The sequence below is a fragment of the Ambystoma mexicanum genome, chromosome 10 (genome assembly GCF_040938575.1).
Source record: "Ambystoma mexicanum isolate Mex_15411 chromosome 10, UKY_AmexF1_1, whole genome shotgun sequence".
Classification (NCBI taxonomy): Eukaryota; Metazoa; Chordata; class Amphibia; order Caudata; family Ambystomatidae; genus Ambystoma; species Ambystoma mexicanum.
In genome coordinates, this window is record NC_090932.1 from 990,938,583 (window position 1) to 990,960,806 (window position 22,224).

Consider the following 22,224-nt stretch of genomic DNA (forward strand, 5'->3'; position numbering starts at 1 on the left):
CCGGCAGAACCTTCTGCTCGTGCCTAGGGGTAAAACTATTCAGTAATGGGAACATGAAAACGGTGGCAGTGATTTCGAACAAAGATGAGTGGAAATATGAATGCAAATCTAAAAGTCTGATGAGGGAATTCGTTTTAACTATAGCGGCTTTGTTTACCTTGATACAGTTCTCTATATGTGTACATTTCCACCACTAGGAAATGTGCTTATTATTTACCATACCAGTTATTTAAGTTGTTTTTTACCAAGTGGTAACTCTTAGTGGTAACATCTTGTCTGCCAACTTACATTGAAAACCTAAACATTTTGGCCAAATGTTCTGATTTTGGCGTCCATCATTTATAGAAATATTGCATTGATAATCTATTGATATATACAATAATTACAAGATGCAATTGCTCTGTTTTAATTCTGAAATGTGCAATACATTCAAGGTGAGCTTGCTAGGCTGTAGCAGATAACAACTCTGCAACACTCAGTGAATATATCCAACAGCACAAGTCAACAGAGGTATGTCCTGGCGAGATCTCTCACTTCTAAATATTATGATAGTCACGAAGCAGAGACATGACATCTTAAAAGTCCTCTTGCAAGACACTAATGAAATATTTCATTAGAAAACATTAGCGTGAATCCTAACAAGCCCCCTGCAAGATCCCTGACCTTCTTCATCACACAATACCTTGATGTATGCCTTCCCTCACCTAGAGCAGATGGCCCTCACTCCCCACAAGCCATCAACACACTCTGTAAATGTGCAACACACATCAATCATCGAAGACTCCCTCATGTAGTGTCACTCCGCGGTTCTTATGCGGACCCCAAAATGTTGAACACATATCACCCGAAACACTTTACTGTAGGAATCAGCACAGATCACTTGTTGTCACAAAACACCACTCCCCCACCAATTTGTATTGGAACCCAGACCCCTACATAATACCAAGAACAACTTGAGTACTCTCCTTGAAGATTAGTGTAGCAATTCGATGGGTTTCTGAAGCACACCCTCACAAAGAATGCTCGACCCACACAAACCAGACAACATGTGGACCTTACAAGGAAAACCTACGGACCAGCAATAATGTGTATCACTACATATTATCCACACCAACAATGTTGCTGTATATATGATCGTCTGGAACAGCCATAGGCAATATTTCTGGGGGAGGGGGGTCATTTTGGGGGTTTTTGGGAGCAGGGGTTGCAGGGGTGTCCCCTGCTCCTTTAAAAATAATGTGGGGATGCAGGGGAATCCCCCGCAGGTTCCATGCCTTAATATGGCTACAAAAATATGGTGATATTTTTGTATGGTGATATTTTTGCAGGAATATTAACACATGGAACCCATTAATGCTAAACAGTTTTCAGACTTTTGCGAGTTTAACAGTGAGGATAAATCAGACCTATTTTTCACCACACAGACCTGTCTCACACATGTCTACTCCCTGGTTATACACTCGGAAATGTCCAGTGGTACAAGATTATATAAAGCAACATAATCTCTAAGAGTGGACAAGGAATTAGCCCTGTAAAAGTGACTGCATACATGTTCAAATGTAACTGTTAGACAATATACCAGACTGCAAATCACTTCTCCTATTCTGATACACCTCTACCCGACCACACTGAGCTTCGTTTTTATATACAGACAACTGCAATACAAATTCTCTTTCACAGATAACCTGGCAGATGCGTTTGCTAGCCATAGATAACCTGCTAACCACTCACCACTAGATCTGAACTTCCATACTGCAATGTTCAGCCAATATGCAACTGCAATGTTCATACCGGTATTTTGGAAGGGTGATGAGACATGCACACAATTCTTGCATTTTTCTTGCCTGTACGCTGAGGAGAGCTGCACTCCACAGTGATAGATTCTAACATGCTGAGGGACATGGAGGTGCACCATTCTTCCCAGATGTAGGTTCCTGTGCAGGGGGTAGGAATCAGGCAATTATGGAGAAGTGACTGGCCTCATGGGAAGACTGTGGCAGCAGTTTCGGGAACAGCATGGTCATGACAGAGGAGCCTTTGTGAGAGTGCTGTGAACGGTAAAAGGAAGCTGTTCTTTTTGGTGAGCCAGTGAAAGTTAAGAAGTGGCAGCACTCTGTAGGGGAGAATATGAGGTTTAAGGGATGGCAGCACGATTTGGGATAGCCCGAGAGCTTTAAGTGGTAGCTGCATCCTGTGAGAGCCTGCACACTTTAAGGGTCAGAGTGTTCAGTACGATAATCTGAGAATGTTAAGGGGTGGCTGTGCCCTGTGGGAAACCTTTGTCAAGTGGTGCGATTTATTATATCAATCATAGGAATACAAACCATATCTGCACAATAGGCAATGGCATGCTATGGTCTCTCCCTACCTACTACATCTATATGTTTACCAACACCACACACACACCAAGAAGCAACCCTCTCCACTTTTGGTGTCTGACATTTACCGGTTACCAAATCCTTGTCTTCATCAAAACTGGAAAGTTGTCTCTCTGCATTGTATAGTCTTCCACAATTCATCATGTGCTGGGAATAACCTATTAGAGTGCAAGATCGTGGGAGCAGATGGAATGTTGTGCCGTGCACAGCATGTACATTGTTTTAGTTAAATCTGAATTATATTTGATGCTGATAGGGATCAAGAGTAAGACTCGGGCAGAGTGAAAAAGGTTTTCTATAAAAAAAAGTACCTTTATTGTCAAAATAATAAGAGTGGTTGGGGAAATCCTATCTGTCCCTAGGTCTATGAGGGGGTTCCCTGCCTCAATTAAACTAATGAACATCTGTGTCAGGATCTGAATCCAAAGAGCGTCGTCTGTCTAGTGTCCAAAAAAACATAAACTGACCCTTACACTCTAAACTCAATATAAGCTGCACAAGGGATCTCTATAATCTATGCATAACATCCCAAGGCACAAAAAAGAAAAGGAATAACGTTCCACAAGAGGAAGGCTCCTCCCTTCCCCTATGTTTCTTCTGGTCTTTCACTGTCTGGCAGGTACTTCTGGAAAATACATCATAAGGCTCCACTGTTCCAAATCGATCTTCCCTTGAGTCTCTTTCTCTATATAGAGTTTCACTTCACATTTTCAAGGGGGACAACTTTTCCCTTAAGTTTCTCCACTTTATTACACTTCTACAGTTTTGAGGAAAATAACCTGTTCCCTTTGTCCCTTCTGTTTTCACCATTTAGTATGAGCATATAGTTCAAGGTTATTCCAGGGAGATTGTTTTCCCTTGTAGTCTCCTTTAAGCACACAATTTTCTTGAATATTCGGTTCATCTCACCTTGTCTTAATGAGGGGTAAGGACCTTGCCTTTTCCATTCCCTGTTCCTCTTTCTACCCCTGAGGTACTCTCCTGCCACAGTATTTGTGAAGTTCTTGTTGATCGTTAACTACCCCTGCTATATATGATTTTAGGCTGCCATACTGGAACAGCCAGATTTATATTGCTCTTCTTGTGAAACGCATCATATTTACTGTGCGCATTTGACAGACTTAGTCTGTATTTGACATTCAACCACACTATTGCAAAATCCATTTGTTTGTGCTGCAAAAGTTGAAATCACACCGCTTGTAAGAACAACATTTTTCTAGGCATAGCTAGATTTGACTTGCAACAAACTGCTAGATTAGCATGTTTTAACTTGTTCTGCAGGTGGTGGTTTATACAAAGTATGTATTGTGCTACGGAATACTAACTGGGCGGGATACCCCAATTCCCTCCAGCATGTCCATATTCTTAATTGGTGACCAGACAGACGAGCGCAAGCACACCTGCAACAAGCTGGTCTTTTCCGGTCATCGTCCGGCATCGGTGTTCTCAGTGGCTTACAACTCTGGCCTCCAGATAAACTAGCCCTTCCTGAGTGATTTCTGATACTTAGCTGGTTTACCTATTATTTCAAAAAAAGGTAGCAGGCGCTCTTCTCCAGAAAGAACATGGCATGATAACCTGTTCTGAGATGAGAGTTTGCAGCACACGCTTTTTGCTCACTGTACCTTTCACAGATGGGAAATATCCATTTGCATATCAGTCTTTGTCATGCCCACATGGGCAGTCCAGCACCGAAATGCTACGGCAATCCCTCTCTGAACAAGAGTACCAACAGCAACCCCATACACGTGTTTCAGCCTTGTTGGATCAGTGAGGTGAAGCTGCGCCTCTCTGAGCACAGTGAGCAGGGAGTCTACGTATGGTTGCCCCCAGGTATCTTAGGGTTTACCTATTAGCCTGGTTGTTGCTTCATCCATGGAAATGTTACTCTGTTACAGTGTTATTTTTCATAACCTGCCCAAGCCACTCTTGTATTAGTAGCGCCAGAGGAATCACTAAAATCTACCCCTGCTGCCCTGTCTTAAATTGAAATTTGTTAAAGATCATGGGCTACGCAAATTGTCTCAAACTGCTACGGCAGCGCAAAAGGCCAATCGTTTGGCAATTGTCAATATGTACTTACAGTCAAAATTAAGGGAAGTACCTGGTTCTTCTCCGGATCCAGGTCGCTACTATGACCTCCAATGCCCTTATACTGCACCAGCACAGCTCGGGCCTCACCCGTCACCAGCAGAAGAAAGCCCAGTCTTCCTGATAGTCTTCCCCAGGGTAATTGTAGAGTCAGAATGTCTGAGCTCCAACGCAGCTCATACATCTATCCCTGAAGCTAATAAGGAAACAATATGTACCACAGCCTACGCTACTTTGCACCACAGGCCCTCCACCTCGAGAGACCTTTCTAATCAAAACCTGGATCTGATGGGGGCTTTAAGAAGCCCCAGCAACAGATCAATTTCTGTGTGCCTTACCTCCACTAATGTTCAAAGAAGAGGGCTGGCCTAACTCCTGTAAAGCTAAACATCACCATGAAAATGGCCCTGCTGAATACCATATCCCTCAACAAGCTCACTTCAGACATACACAACTTTATAACAAAGAGGCATCTAGATATGCTTTGTCTGTCTGAAACATGATCACAGAGACCAGTAGACGCTTGATTGATCTTGCTGTTCCAGAGGGTTATACCATCTATTGTAAAATCGGGTTCAGGGCCACAGGGAGGGTGGCCATTATCGCAAAAAGCAGCATTAATCTTTTCACTGCCCTGTGCCTTTGCTCAGACTGTGAAATCCTTCGTCTCAAAATGACCCCCACTGACCACAGCTGGGTCACCTTTATTTTGATCTACTGCCCCACCTCCGAAATGCCAGATTTCATTGAAGAAATCTCCCAGATTCTGAGTAAATGAAATGCATCGATTTGCTCAACCCTCTTTCTAGAGGACTTAAACCGCAGGGCAATATGGCGGATAAAGATGCCATTGACCTGGAATCAACCCTTAATAACATCAACCATGAAGTTTGCAATAACAACCCTACCAAAGCCAAATCAATATGCTGGATTGGGTGGTGGCAATGAACCAAACTGTGTATATGGACAGTACCTCTGTGCATATGGTCTGACCATTACACCTTCGGTTTCCATTTTCAATTACAGGAACCCCTCAAAAATCAGCAAAACACCAAATGAAGTCACCAGTCATAACTTTAAAAAGTTACAACCATCCGATCTTCAGGGGCACTTGGCTGAGTTTATGACTAATACATCAGATTCAGACTAAGACGAGATGCTTTTGACCTCTTATAACAGAACAATCACAGGATTACTAAACAGAATCGTGCCCCTTAAAACCAAGTCAGTCTGAGATAATGTGGGCCTCCCAAATCGATTTACCCCAGAACTCAGCCTTCTGCTGAAAAAGTCGATAAGAAACCTTGAAACTCAGTGGCTAAAACATCTGTCAGATGCCAATAAATCTGCATTGAACATTCTCGAAAAGTTCTATAAAAAACTATCATTGAAAAAATAAGAACTTGTTTAATAAACAGATCAATGATGCTTCTAACAGTCCAAGGAAATTGTTTGAGATCCTTAAATCAATGGAAACATTGAGATCCCAATTAGTACCACTATCTCTATTGGCCCAAGACTGTGCAGAGATTCAGGCAGCGTTTGCATTGAAAGTGACCAAAGCCTGTGATAAAATAAAACAAATAAAAAAACAGACCAATTCTCCAACTATAGGAAGCATAGAACACAACCTCTTAAAGAACATTGAACACTCTAAGTTCAGGTGTTCTTCTATTACTTCTGCAGACATGGAGAGAGCACTTGCTACCGTGTGCCTCACCTCCTGCCCTGAAAACATTTTTCCACCTAAAATGATCCTGGACCATAAAGAGGTATTGCTCCTTTTCTCACCCACCTTGTCAATTTGTCTTTCCATGACTAGCACGTCCCAGATGGCAAATTTGTGTAAGTCATCCCACTGGTAAAAAGTTTGGATCCCAACGATATTGCCAATTTATGGCCCATTACCAACACTAACATCCTCTTAAAAATGTTGGATAAAGTGGCCACCTCACAGCTTCAAGCTACTGTGGAAGCAAATGGGACCCTCCACAGCAGACAATCAGGCAATAGACCAGTGCGTAGCACAGAAACAACCCTTATTGACCTTCAGTCTTGCATGCTGAGTACCATCGACAAAGGAAAAGCCGGATTAAAGGTCCTTCTTGAACTGTCGGCGGTGTTTCATCTCCTTGACCATGAACGCGTGCTCCAAACATTGGTAGACCTCGGCAACTGTGCAAAGGAAACAACAGACTGGGTGAAGTAATTTCTGGCACAGCACATGTCCAGCTTCTACTGGGGGCGGGGGGTTCTTTGTCCCTCCCAGCACCCATACATTGCAGCATTCCCCCAAGGAGCATACATGTCTCCTGTCCTCTTTAAAATATATAGCCAACCACTCTGTACACTGCTAGAGGGAAGGGTATATTATTCACCAACTACGCCAATGATGCACAGCTCGTCTTAGACATCAGTGGACATTATGAGCATGATGAGGCCACATTTGAACACACAAATTCTAGTGGAATCTTGGATGACAAAGAACCAGCTGTGCCTAAATGGGTTGCCAGACATTTGGTCGAAAAAAATTGGTCGACCAGACAAATGGTCGAACCAATTTGGTCGAAAACCAAAATGGTCGAATTTTTTTTTATTTTTATTTTCACCCCTTTTTTTATTTTTTTGGGGGGGTCCCCCCTACCCCCTTTTTTCTCTAAAAACCCCTTTTTTTAAAAAACGAAAACCCAAATTGCGTCGACCAAATGTCATTCGACCAGTTTTCAGTCGACCAAATGACTGGACACCCCTAAATGTTAGTAAAACTAAACTATTGATCTTAGGTTCCTCACAAGCAAGTTCCAAATTAACTTCAGAATATCAGAGCTTCAAAATATAGAACAGTGAATTTCCTCTTGTGATTATAGCAATAACACTAGGCATCTAGCTTGAACCATCTAGGGTACAGAAACTCATGTAAACCAAGTCTCAAGGAACTGCTGGTACTACCTCCTGCTACTACGAAACATCCACCCCTTCCTATCAGTGAGGCACTGTGCAACTATCGCTGGAGCAAACATACCGTCAAGGCTAGACAACTGCAATTTCCTTTTGATAAGGAGCAAACACCTCTTGCCTTCAAAAATGCCAAACCATTGCTGCCTGCATTATTAAGGTAGTTTTGAGGAGAAATTGCATCTAGAACCATAGAAGAGACGTACACTGAAGAACCATAGAAGAGATGTAAATAATTGGGTGAATACGTCATTTTAACTACATTTTTCTCTACACCAGGGACTTTGCATTTTAGGATACTTCTTCTGCAACAGACAGGGCCAGTTGTCTTGTTTCCTAGTGTTGTTTAAAGGTTCTCCATGTGAATGAAACTTCTAGGGCTCCACTGCGGGATGTGTCGATCACAATTCAGTAGTTGATAGACATTGTTCAAAACCTGACCTGCCTAGTTAGCGTAGGCACAGTTTAGGCACTGAAAGACAACCACGTTCTTAATGGCCAATCATAGAATTGTATATAATGATCAGGAAATGCAATCAACCAACCATCTTGTATTAGGAAACCGCAGCAGATTCATTCAGGAGACATTTTTACAAAACACTAGCAAGCAGGACGACCACTCACCACCCGGAGAGAGTTTTCCTTCTCCATAGCGATGTACTATTTTTTAAAATAATTGTTAGGCATTGCAAGAAAAAGAGCAGTTGTGGTCTGTGATTGATAAATAATAATTACATTTGTTTTTTTTGTAATTAAAGAAGGCCATTATTTTTGTGAGACAATTAATCATGAGCTTGGTTGGACATGCTTTTCTTTTGGCGTTGCTAATAGGATGAAAGTTTATATGTAACAGTCCAATAAATTGCTTACCAGAAGATGTCTTAACTCCACATTCAATTGCAGGAACATCATTGAGGCCCATAACTATTCTGGCAAGGACAGGATATAGAATGGATTGGAGGGTTTGGGAGGGTGATTCAATATCTTCCCATTATCCGTGTGGGATCCAAGATGCTGGCAGGCCTTCATGTAACCCACTGCCATCCTGCTTCCAAGCCACATGACCACAAATCCATGGTGCAATCACAAAATAATACAGCCCCAGCGCATAGGTGATCTCAATATCATTAAGCACCATTCAAGGGAAGGATCGACTCTACTGTAAAGGTCAGCCAGTTCAGTCTTTCATCATTGGGAGCATGAGTAAGCGTTAGAAGCAGCCGTTTGTCAGAGATTGTCAAGAGAGAGAAATATGCAGTGAAGAGAGCAGCAGGACACAGCTTGAGATTGGAGGGAGTTGGATGTGGGAGGAGGAATCTGGAAGAGGTTGGACAAACAAAGAGATGACACCAGAGGGAGGAGAGTTGTTTGGAGTGGTGGATGCAGGCAATCAGAAGAAATGTGGTTGGGAGGAGATTGGGGAAAGAGACCATATTTACCAGGGGGCAAATATGTGCTGGCAAGAGGAGGAGGTTTACCATTGCAGAAAGCGAGAGAGTTGTGAGGACGTTATAGAAAGAGAGAGTGTCATCTAAGGAGAATTGCTGACATAGAAGAAATTAGAGAGAAGCTTCAATACCATCTAGAAAGAAAGAGTATGGGCAAGTTGGAAGAGCAGAAGGATAAGGAAAACAAGAAAAGGAAGGGGAAAGAGTTGGCAGTCTTTAACATCAATGGCAGAAAGAGGAGATAGAGAGAGATAGATAATACTATACCTAATTAGGTGACAGGAAAATCGGTACTCATTGAGAGGAAAATCAGGGTGGCTCTGGTGGGCCTGGTCAGTTCAGGGAAGAATCTAGAACCATTGAGAAGTGTGAAATTAAACCTGACAAGGGGTGAGAGAGTGTAGCAAATGTGGTGACAGAGAGGGTGTGCTGGGAATGAGAGTGCTACAGCAGGGAGCTGTCCCACATGTAAGAAAATCCATGAGTCCAACTCTGAGACCCTCACTGAACAAACCAGACCCTAAAAGATAACACCATCACCTCAACCTCCCATAGGAGGTTTTCTCAATAATAGGAACAGTTGGCAATGGAAGCCCTGAACATTATACTCAACTGATAATGATTGTGAATCCCTACAAAACCTGCAAACTGGAGACAAAGAACTGCTTGATCAATTGGACATTCATGTGGAACCAGAACAAGGCCATCCTCTGCAACTTTGGAACAGACCATAGTCTCTGTTTAGATTTTCCCTGCAAGAAAGTAATTGGAGATGCAAAATGATGTTTCCTTTTTCTCCGTAAAACTCAAACCCCCATTTTTATTAACCAAGGTATTTAATCATCAAGGGTATTAAGCTGAAAACATCTAAGAGTGTGGCTCAAGCTGCAAATGCCTCTTGCTCTTAGGGCACTATCCCAGCAGAACTGAAACAGGCACTCATCATTCCACTTATTAAGAAGCCTGCACTTAACCCCACTAACTCGGCCAATTTCTGCCCAATTTCACTCCTTCTCTTCATCGTGAACTCCTTGAGTCTCTGACATGATATGATTTGGTATTTATAGTGTGCCTGTACACAAGTGTTTCTTGGTGCCACAAGCCAAGTGAGGGAGACAGTGGGAAGACTGGACAAATGATCGTTCTAGGTCTTGTGTCATTCAGATTGTGCAAGTGCAACAACAAAATGCAAGGGCGAAAATGACGGGGGAAGTGCAGGGGAGAGGGTAGGGGAAGTGTGGTCAGGGCACCATGGCTCTGACTAAGTGCAAAAAGTGCAGCACGGCTCTGGGTAAGTGCAGGAAGGCAGAGGGTATTAGCAGTTACAGCTCCTTAGTGAACGTTGGGCCCAGAGGCAGTGCAGGAAGACATGAAGGGGCCTGGTACCCTTTGAGATTCTGAGGGTACCTGGCAACCAGTCAGGGCAGGCAGACAGGAAGGGTAGCAAGGAAGAGGACGAGAGAAGGCAGAGGAAAAAAAGAAGGTCTTGAGCAGATTCCGGAAAGGGCACCTGGTCTGGCTGAAGTTTGAGAGGGGCAGGGAGGCCATTCCAGAGGGAGGCAACACCGGAGGAAAGAGATCTACCACCCACTCTATGCTTAGAGAAGCATCTGGCCCTCAGAGAGTTTGAGGGAGCTGAGCAAAGAGCTCTAGAGGGAAGGTATTTAGGCAGAGCAAGTTGGATATAGTGCAGACCCCAGCCCAAGAAAGCCTTGTGGGTGATGCAAAGATTCTTGATCTTGATCCATACATCTACTATAAGACCGTGCAGAGATTTCAGGGCTGAAGGCCAAGGATAAAGCTCACAGTCCTGTTCAGGATAAGTTGAAGGGGGCAAAGAGTAGAGTTAGGCAGCTTGAGAAAGAGACTGTTGCAGTTGTCCAGCCTGGTGTGAACCAGAGTTATGGAGACAGTGAGCTTCTGGGGGAAGGTGAGAAAAGGAAGAATACCTCTGAGGAGGTGTAGCTGGAAGTGGGTCTTGGTGGCAAAGCCTGTTATGTGAGGAGAGAAGGAGAGGCTGGAGTTGATGATGACCCCAGATTTGTCACCTCAGAGGAAGGTGAGGGTAGAGGGCCCAATGAGGGTGGCCAGAGTGCAAGAGGGAAAGCAAGAGCAGGCCTCTCAATGGGAAGAATTTCAATCTTACTGGTGTTGAGGCAGAGATCGTTGGAAGCGCACCATCCCTGAATCGAGGATATACAGTCAGGAATGAATGAGGAAGGAGAGGAGGCTGATGGAAGCCTGAATGAAAGCTGTGTGTCATCCACATAACACTAGAAGTTAGATGAGAAGGTGGGAATCAGGTGCGCCAAAGGGAGGAGGCAGGCATAGAAAAGCCAGGGTGTGATGATAGAGCCCTGGGGGACACCACAATTGGAGAGAGAGGGGGTTGAGAGAAAAGACCCAAGTTGGACCTGGGAGGGTCGGTCCAAGAGGAAGGAGGTCAGTCACGCTAGAACCTGATCCATGATGCCCAAGTTCTTGGGTCAAAAAATCAGTTGAAAAATCAGGATGGTGTGATTGACCGTATTATGGGCAGAGGAAAGGTCAAGGAGGATGAGAACAGCAGGAGAGCTGGAGTCAAGGTAAGAGAACAGATCTTCACAGATGTTCAAGAACAGTTTGCGTGCCTCTGGCTGCTCTAAAGCCAGACTGATGGCCATGGAGACAACCAACAGATGCTGAGTGGAGCGTTAGCTTGGAGATGGCCAGCTTTTCCAGGAGTTTGCCCAGGAATTGAGTGATGGAGATCGGGCAATAGTTTGCCAGACAGGAAGGATCGGCAGAAGGCTTTTTTAGAAGGGGGTGCTGTAAAGATACCGGTGGGGGTGTCTGTACTTCTGCTCTCTATATGGTAGAGGAGAGGCACAGAGGACCCCAGCCAAGATTCTCAATAAGGTAGCAATGGACAAGCTATCAAGGCCTAGCTTCTCAGGAGGTGATGCAGGCTGGTTCTTAAGTACAGTGTAGTCCCCGAACCCCCACAAAGGAATGTCCACACACTGTATTACTGAAAACACAATCTTTATATAAATAATAAAAAAGGTACGTACACTATCACAATAACGCACTTTGTACTCGGAAATCAACAATGTAAATGTATACAATTCTATAGTGGTATCACCAATATTATCAGATCTAATTAAAATGCATCAACTATACTGCTAGAATGTCACACAGATCAATAACAAGGAAACCAGCAATAGAGATAGGAGGGAAAGCAAGAGGTTTGAAACAATAGGCAGAATACTAGCCTCTACCGCTAAGCACAGTTCTGTGTGGAGATCCCCCCACCTGGGCAACCTGTAAAATAAAGATATATAGCACAAGCCCAGTCCATATATTGCTCAATAGTCTTGTTCTCTTCTATAATGTTTTTACCCCCCAATGTACCTGGTGGAGTAGAGTTCTTCGAAGAAGCGTCAACGGATCCTTCTTGAGTGACTCCATTTAAAGCAGGAGCCACAGATCGTTGAGAGGGTTCAAAGAAGGTGAACTTGGCATCAACTGTGTCAATGAGAGGTTCGAGGGTGCCGAGACCACGATGTCGATCCAGGCGGTGCTCGTCAGCGACGTCCTGCGAGGATGAGGTGTGCGGGGCACCTCGGTGATTGATTGTCCAGAACCGCAAAGAGTTTCAGAAGAACTGTGGCCCAGCAAGGGCGTTGAGTCGTCAAAGTCTTTGTGGCATTCAGGGGGCAGGAAACCCACCGGCGGATTCTCCTTGGTGCGTCGGCGGCCTTGACTTTCTCCGGCAGGACAAAGCGGTCGATGTTGCAGACAAGGGAGTGCTTCGATTCAAATGTTCTTAGGCAAAGGAGCGGGTGTCAAGCGGTCCCTGCGTCTGGGAAACACAACTTCAACGAGCCTCCAGCGGTTACACAAACCTGAAAACCCTGATCGACAGCAATGGACTTCAACAGCGGCGAAGTGCGCGTGCTTCACTTCGTTCTCCTCAGCGGTCCCGTCTCGGGACAGCAGCCTTTCGAGGGTCTGACTTCCAGGGAGCTTCGGCGAAGGTTAGCGGTGCTTGATGGTCCCTCGGAGCATGGGAAAAGGGCGCCTTACCAGGACCTCTCTTGGATCAGTCCTTGACGAGTTCAGTAGCTTTCAGATCAGGTTGAAGCAAATGCAACAGCAAGTCCTCTTCTTCCAGCTGGGCGTCGAGGATCAGTAGTTCCAGTTACTCCTCAAGTGTAGACACAACTTCTGAACAATTTCCAATGGTGATAGGTCCCCAGATATACTATCCTGTCTCTCATCCACACTGCTGGGTCGCACTCAGCAGGCAATCATACAGAAGGGCATTCATGCAGTCAATCGGCCAATCAGGCATACAGTGCATTCAGGCCATCCTCCTCCCTCTCAGACACTCACAACAAGGAATGTGGATTGGGACAAGTACCCAGCCATTCAACTCTACACACTGCATTCAGGCCAGTTTCGGGCAGGGCTGTCTCAGTCTTTGGGCCTCATTACACGGATGGCACTAAGGGATTACCGGCACCAGTAAGGGCACCGGTGCCAGTAATCCCTTAGCGCCATACTACGAGGTCCCTCAGCGGGTCCCGTCCTTAACGTGTGGCCAGACCACACGTTAAGGAAGGGCTCCAGTGAGGGACTTCAGGGCAAATAACGGTACCGCTAATAGCGCCATGATTACTGCTGTCCGTGTAATGAGGCCCTTTGTCTCTCATACCAGAAACCAGACAGCCACAACAAGAAGTGCATATTGGTCACATACTCCATTCACCCAGGTCCCACCCACAGGGTGTACCCACAAAATACAGTCAATGGGAAGGCTCCAGCCAGTCTGGACTTGACTTCACAACAACACCATATATGGAACTTCCACCCAACAGTCAGTCAGGGGGAAGGGACAGAGTCAGGGCTTCCCAGGACTTTGGGAAAACAAGGTATCAGGCAATAGAAAGCAAGAGGCCACAGGTGCCATCTTGTCTTCCATCAGGAATCAACTGATTCCAATGCCAGGGCCTGGGTATCCCAAAATGGAGGATACTCAGCGAACCTGTCAAATTCAGCATGGAGCTGCCACCAGCCCATACCCTGCTCTGTGGGCCACCCACAGGTGCCCAAAAACATACACTAGGGGCACAGGGTTGTACCCCCACCCATGGGTGCCGTAAGGGTATCCCATGGGTCTGTTCACCAAACCAAAAGAGAGAGAGCTGCACCGTCAGGAGTCCCACATGAACTCCTGTGCGGAAAACACAATAGAACACACAGTAAAGGACAAGGATACGAAGGCCTTGTCCCTCCGATGCATTTCCAGCATTACAGGAGCTCATTGGAGTGCTTGAAGAGAGAGGGTAAAGATCCATTGGCGACAGACTGATTACAGAAATTGGCCAGGGCTGGAGCAAGGGTAGGAATGTGGTCCTTGATAGTTGTGGAAGGGCAGGGGATCAACTATTTGGAAGACACTTTCATAGATCTAAGTTGACTAGAAATATTTTCAGGTGTTATCGAAGAGAGGGATGAAAGAAGGATAGGAGGAGAAGAGGTGGCCAAAGGGGGCCAGAGAGAGATAGAGGGAGAGAGAGAAAGAGAGAGAGAGAGAGAGAGAGAGAGAGAGAGAGAGAGAGAGAGAGAGAGAGAGAGAGAGAGAGAGAGAGAGAGAGAGAGAGGAATAGGAAAGTGAGGACATGATATCATGGGATTTAGTGGTGAATTGAGAAGCCAGAGTCTAGCAGATGGCCTGAGAGGGAACAGGAGAGGTGGAGGCTGCAGTAGGATTGGCCACCTCCTTGCAGATTTTAAAGAGTTTGGCCGTGTTGTTAGAGGTCACAGTGACACGGAATTGAATATGGACCATCTTCTTGGAGAAGATGGAGAGTCTGCATTGCCTTTGGAGAAGGTGGCAGGCTAGTTTGTCAGAGGATGAAACCGATGCCCCCCACATACACTCGGAATCCCTCCACTTATCTTTCAGGATGGCCAGGTTGGAGTCATACAAAGCATTGCACTTGGAGGTAGGCTTCAGGCGGATCCTCATGACAGGCACAAGGTTGTCCAGACTGTTGGAGACAGAAAGAAACAGGTTGGAGAGGGCTGTGTCAGAGTGGGAGCCAGCTGCAAGAGTAGAAGGAGCAGAGAAACTGGAGGCACAGGTCGGCCACTGACACTCGCTTCATGGGCCGAATGACTGAGGAGGAAGTGGAAGTGCTGGGGTGGGTTTTGCATGGAGGACAGGAAAGTTCAGGTGGGAGGAGAGCAGAAAGTGGGCAGTCCAAGAGAGAGGAGTAGGGAGAGGGTTAGAGAGGGGGATGTCTGAAGAGATGAGAACATCCAAGGTTTGTTCGGTAGAGTGTGTTGGACCAGTGGGTAGAATGGAATGGTAGAGAAAGTCAAAGAGGTGGTGGAAGAGCCCAGAGGAGTAGTCGGAGGCATCCAGGTGGATGTTGAGATCTCTGAGGAGGAGGTGTTTAGAGGGAGAGACAAGAAGTGAAAAGGTGAGGTCCACCCATTCTGAGAGGAACTGTGTAATCTGGCCAAGTGGCCTGTAGTTGGTGGCCACATTTAGAGAGAGAGCAGGAGAGATAGAGAGCTTGCAGACCAGACATTAAAAGGAGAATTAGGCCTGCGTAGGAGTGACAGAAGCAGGGATCCACTCAGGGAAGATCAGGGCTACAGCCCCTCGAGGATGGTTGGTTCTTGGTTCGGAGAGGATTTTGTAGCTATCGGGCGGGAGAGTGTGAAAACTCATGACAGAGCTGGCCGTGAATGAAGTCTCTGTGAGACTGTGCATATCCAGATCAAGCTCTTCGAAGAGACGGTAGATGGTCTAAGGAGTGTTTGACAGATGGCTCTCTATCTCTCCTGGCCTCTATCTCACTGTGGCCACCATCTATAGGCCGCCTGGTCAGGTTGCCCGCTTCCTCTCCGAGTGGCTGACCTCTCCTCCACCCTCCTTGCCTCTACCTCTCAACATCTCTTCCTCAGAGACCTCAATATCCACTTGCATGCTTCTAGCCCCTTCTCGGGGCTCTTTCACAACCTCTGAAACTCTCTCTATTCTTCCTTCTGGCAACTCAAGATCTTCCTTTTTGCTTTCTCTTTCTCTCTCCCTCTTCCTTGCTGAAGCCCCTGTCTGGTTCACAAACTGGTTACCTGGCCACCCACTGAATTTACAGGACCAGGCTCCTACACAACCAGTTGCCCTTGCACTGCCTCTGGGCTTCCCAACCATTTAAGGACTATATGTACAACCCTACAGTCCCCTGACTTCCTGCACTCAAGAGCCTCCTCCCTGGCAGCACTTATTTGTTCCTTTGCACATTCTACTATCCCCTCCCGCCGCCGGCACGTACCCCCCTCCCATCCTCCACCTCCTGCACTTGCACGATCTGAATGACACATGGCCTGTTAAGATTGTTGTTCTGTCCTCCGTCAGTCTTATCTTCCTTGTCTTGTCGAGCCTAGAAACACTTGTTTACAGGTGCGTTATAAATGACTTATATCATATGATATCAGATATGCAGCCACTGGTTCACCTCATCCACTCCCACAGCCTTCACTGTTACTTGTACGCCAACAACAGCTAGATCTTTGTTCGACTGGATCTGTCTGAATCTGGGGTGTCAGTGTGGTTCCTGGAGTGCTTGGGGGCCATGGGTCGTTGGATGGGTGACAATTGATTAAAACCCAATAGAGACATGATGGAGGTCCTGGTGGTGGGCCCTGCTTCAGCTCCACCTGCCTTTTCCCTATGGACATCCTCTTTTTGGCCTCCTGCGCTGGGGACTCCACTTGTGCCAGTTGCAGTGGTAAACATCTTGGTGTTAAGATTTCTGCATCCCTTTCTATCGAGGCACAGGCCAGTCACATCTGTCAGACTGGGCATTACCATCTGAGAATTCTCCGTAGAGTCCTTGACTACCTTCCAGTCCATCTACTCGCGTGGTGACCTCCTTAGTAGAAATTCTTGTAACTCATGTGGCTAGTGGGTCACCCTAAGGTGCTCACTTCTCCCTGGTACTGAAAGATCTTCATTGGTTTGCCAGTTGGTAAGAGGATTGTGTTTAAATCTCAGCGTATTTTTCCAACAGGCTTTTTATGGGCAAGGTCCGGAATACTTACAGGAGAAATGCGCCTTACTTCCATAGGCGTCCTCTCTGTTCTTTGGATGCTCGTTTGATTGAAGTTCCCTGGTTTTGGTTGTCCAGTGTAGGTGGATGTGCTTTCTCAGTCGCTGCTGCAAACTTGTGGAACAATCTAGCACCTTCACTTAGGGGTAATGAAAACCATTACCAGTTTCGGCGCCTACTGAAAACCCTGCTGTTTTAAATTGTCATCAACATTTTCTCAGCCCACCTGCTTTGTTTTTTGCGCCAAGATGCTTTCGGGCGAATGCGTGCTGTATAAATACTCATAATGTAAAATAAGGGGAATCAGAAAGGGGTTACCGGTGAAAGACGCTGAGTTTTAGTTTCTTTATACCCCTCACACTTGAGTTACCAATAGATTTGCCTTGCTCAAATCACGTTATTCATAGAAAAAAGTTAAACAAAATTACACAATTTTTAGTTCACACCAACCTTGGTCGTGTCTTGCTTTTCCCACTTGACACATTCCGGGACACTTTTTCTTAGTGTTCACTCCATGACGAATGCTGCAGCTGTGGTAACGATGTAGAGAAGGGCCATTGTTATGTTCTTTGGCCACTACTTTATGCCTATACTGAGCACATCATCACAGTATTTCTTAACTTTGTTTTCATGTTGCTGTGTTTATGAACACCATGACTGGGTTTTGCTGTTTGCAAACACTCTGACATTAGCGTAACCACATTTATGAATAACGCAGTGTCCAGCTCCCATCCATCCTGTAGGTATCGGGCTAACCTTTAGGAGGAGTGGTTAGCAGGAAGTGCTGCCTGGTAATGGAGTAGGAGCTTCTTTTGAACATTGGGACTGGCGGGATTAACAATGGGCCTCATTACCTTGCCGGTATTGCTGGTGGGTTGCCGCCGCACCCATACATATTTACCAGCACCTGACTTGCCGGTAACACCAGGGGATTACAACCCCGCCGGTCTGGAATGTAAATTGTAATTCCCCATTCCCATAGAGTCCCATAGGACTGAACGGGAATGGGAAACACGGAAGCACCAGCATCATTGTTAACGATGCCGCTGCTTCCGTGGCGGTCGCCTTACCATTGGCGCTGTGCACAGCAGGGTCAACCTGCTGGACACAGAGTCTCTGCTAAGCAGACCTGTAGTATGCCGGTCCAGAAACAGCAGTGCTGGTAAGCTTACCAGTACCATTGTTTCCGGAACGGCAGGCTTGTAATGAGGCCCATTGTGTGTGGTAAGGGGTGCATGATCAAGTTTTCTGCTATGGCCAATGATATGACTGTGCTTGCCATACACCAGTATGAAGTTGATCATTTGAGATGTTAGCAAAATCTTTAGATGGGATGGACGTACGTTAACATGACAACTTTTAAAAAAAAAGAACAAACTTGAAAACATAACACCAATCATTTCTTTCCCCTTAATACATCCATCATTGCGACAGAGCGTTGTTGCCTGTGGCATCGGCAGATGTGCCAATATGCGAATGGACATGCACTGTGCTCATAAACGCATCTCTTATAGTACATGACAGTTCTATTTAATTTTTTATAGCAAAGTACAACAGAACAATTCTGTAATCATGCAATTAAAATGCACGTATTGTTTGTTTCGTTATTTCAGATGCAGCAGCCAAGAGAAGTACATGGTAGATTTTTTCTAGCAATGTAGATTCCACGTAAGTGACTTTTTTCTTTAAAAGAAGCACCCACAAAAGTGATTTCACAACCAAGATTAATTTTGGGTTATACTTTAAAATACATTTTAATAAGCAATAACGCGCTAAAGTGCACAATTAATTAGTTAAATGATTAAACACCTAATTCCAATGTGGAACAAATAGTAGACCAGTGATTGTTTCATACTTATAACCATAACGTTATCAAAATATCAATTCACACAATGATGAACAGAAGCAAAAATGTCTGTTTATAGGTGCAAAGGAGCATACTGAAGATGATGTGTCTGCCCCCAGATTAACTCCACTATAGTTATTAGTGATTAGGATAAACCACCAATTGGTAGTGCGTGTCACACTTGGAGTCCCGTGAGTGTGCCCTGATGCACAATAACATATGCCGTGTTGATGAGGGCATATCCATAATATTGATAAATGGACAGCAGCAAAGAGGCTTGCAGGGTGAAGGAGGTGATGGCAATTCAGTGCAAACCAAAAGGGGCACCTATTTGCGGGTGACAAGGAGATTCCAAGGGAGATGGACCGAGGTACAAGAGGGCTAGCTGGATGTATTCAAGGATTGTCCATAAAAACACACTTACTACTAATCGTGGAGATTCTTATTCACCCTTTCAATGCCAAGTTGGAGGTGCACAAGCAAAAAGTCTAGCAGCAGTCAAGCTGACAGTATGCAGATTAACACACTTCACAATGATAAATGAGTGGGGCATGAGGCTCTTTCAGACATGGGTGCAGTCTGGGACTGAATCCAGCCTTCTGGGAAGCCCCACTAAAGAGACATATTCAATTCCACCGACAAACTCACAGTTAGAAGCCCTGCACATTGAAACATGTATATTTTTGGTTAATGCAGCACATGTCCATGTTCTGTGCATGGCACCGATGATGTGGCAACATGTAGACCAGGGCAAGGACCTCATTTGTGAATTAGACCCTTGGTGGAACTCCACGATGAGCCGAGAATTGAATTTGGTCAGTAGAACATTTTTATAAAGCTGATTGAATAGCTCATTGAGGAAGGGTCCGCATTACAAACACTAATTTCCTTTCTGGGAAACCCAAACTGATAGTATTGTGTTAGGAATAGAGTACAGTTGTAAGAGGTTCTACCTGTGGATATGCAAGAAGGGTAGGAACATAGCTTTGGCGACGCTTGTGCGTTTACAGATACCTATACCTTACGTTTATCTTGTTATTCCCAGGGGTAAAACAGCCTTTATCACTCAAGGTTATAACTGTCTATGAATGGAAACAGATCACCACAACACATCAAGGATCAAAAGCATCATTCGATGAAGGTTGAATAGGGATAGAGATGACATAGGAGCACACTCTTGACAGGCAGGACAATGTACGATATAAATATATGTCCTCGGGCATGGTATAAACATGTATTTGCTAGGTTTGTGATATAAATGGCTGAACATAATCATCTTAAAGGCCCCAGAGTCACATGGTCATTGAGATGTCCTAGTTTACCCAAGTTGCACGCAAGGCGCTAGTATCCATTTGGCCAACATGTATCTTAATTATTGAGAGTCCTAGCTGAGTAGGTCACAAATACTGAAAATATTACTCCAAGTCAATGATTGGTAAACAAGAAATCCTAATACATGAAGATGTAAAAACAGAAAAATGTCCCAGTGCTCACTAGATGATTCATATCATCCCTAAATATTTTTAAAATGATGTTCTGATATTATTATTATTATTATTATTATTATTATTATTATTATTATTATTATTATTATTATGTCCGTTAAGCATGGACCTCACTTTGCGAAGAGAAAAAAGTTCTTTACAACTATAATACTATAAATGGATATATACCAGCAAGACAAAGGTGTTAGAAACATATATCAGGCAAGGTACTTTAGACACTATCACCAAACCTATGAAATCTATGTCTGGGTTGGATCAAATGGAAGCCCAGGGAATACGTCGAGCTAATGCTAACTTTGCTGTTATGTCATTCACCTGGTTTCCAGGTATACCAACTAATTGTTATTTGACCTTGAGATTATCGATACTTTTTGTGTGAAGGTTGTTTCTGAGACATCAATCGTATGGTCTTTTTCCTGGCGTCAGAGACCCGATCCTGAGTTTACTTTAGCTAATGGTTTGGCTCAATAAATACAGACTACCACTTTTGGAGCATGTCCTTTCAGACATCTATGAAGAACAGCAATACCCTATTGTCTTTGTCAGCCCTTTGGGAATTTTTTTTCGAGTTGCTGTCTGCTCATATAATTGGTGGCACATTAAATTCTGGTCTGGGCAACCAGTATCAATTATTGTGATCAGGTATTTATACACATGGAATACCACTGTAAGAACACCTTGGTGGCTCCAGCCAAACACTCATTGCGTGGCTATAGGACTAATCACAATGGTGTGAGAAGCCTGCTGCAATAAGAGTGATACGTTTTGGCTATCTTATTTTTAAATGGGTTGAAGGAAGAGAATGGTGTGATTGATACATATTCCTAGACCCAAGCCTGACACTTTTGGTGCTGCACGCTGAATTCACACCACATATTTCTGAAGCACAGTACATGATAATAAGCTTGGGAAAACCAAGAGTTGTGTCTTTTGTATAAGGACAGGAATGACATTTGCTAGGCACTGCCATAATGATACTCTCTGACTATAAAATGTTACCCTATTAAAACGTGTGCATTTACCTGGGCTTATGATCGCAGTACCTGTCTATTTTTGTTTTAAAAGCTAAACAAATGACAAAATTATTTGCTTTGTCAATGTGTGCTTTTACCAGGACCTCAGTGGAAATGACATATAGGGCCTCATTACAACCCCTGGCGCTGACGGAATGAAGGGGGCTGGTACGGGACGGCCCCCTTCATTCTGCCAGGGCCGACTATGAGGTTCCCTTTGCGGGATCCGGATCAGACGTCTGGTAAAACCAGACGTCTTTTCTGGGTCCCGCGAGGGGAAGAGGGAAGTAACAACGGGACACTTGTAATGTGCCTGTTGTTACCTCCCTCCCCATTCCCATTAAGCCCTATGGGGGCTCAAATGGGAATGGGCAATGGTTCCTGCAAGGAGGACTTACCGGGTCCTCCTATGTCGGAATGATAATAGCTGCATGGCTACCTCCAAACTCGTAATGAGGCCCATAGAAATCAAGTGGCTGAAGGCACACTTGATTAAGACATTTTTGTTACGCCAGTAGCACATTTGCAGGTCCTGTTAAGTCAATGACCATGGGGCTTAGTATGGTCATGGGTGGGTAAAAAAACAAAACAGCTGTGTGGCAGTCCTCATATTTCATCTCCCTCCTATCTGTACTCCAATGCAGTGCTTTCTGCTTATGGGTGGTGCTTAAGTGCCTCATAATAGCCAAAACGAATACAAAAAAATACTGCTTTGCAAGAATGGGCCTGCAATTACACTCCAGCGTCCATCATACTGTGGACATGGAATAATGTTTTATTATTTTGTACATGAACCTGAGTCCAGAAATATTATTCAAACATATTTGAGCTCATGCACAAGGCACTGATAGCAGTAATGAGGAAAATGGAGTTGAAGGTG

General features: G+C 44.8%; 1 long non-coding RNA gene across 1 annotated transcript in view; it reads right to left on the reverse strand.

Moving 5' to 3' along the window:
• Positions 1-17,510, reverse strand: part of LOC138493264 (uncharacterized) — an 89,072-nt gene extending 71,562 nt beyond the window's left edge. Inside the window, exons 1-2 of the long non-coding RNA XR_011276338.1 lie at positions 17,431-17,510; positions 6,517-6,644 (exon numbers count right to left, since the gene is read on the reverse strand). This is a non-coding gene — a long non-coding RNA (uncharacterized lncRNA). The remainder of the gene's footprint in view (positions 1-6,516; positions 6,645-17,430) is intronic.
• Between the last annotated feature and the right edge of the window lie 4,714 nt (positions 17,511-22,224).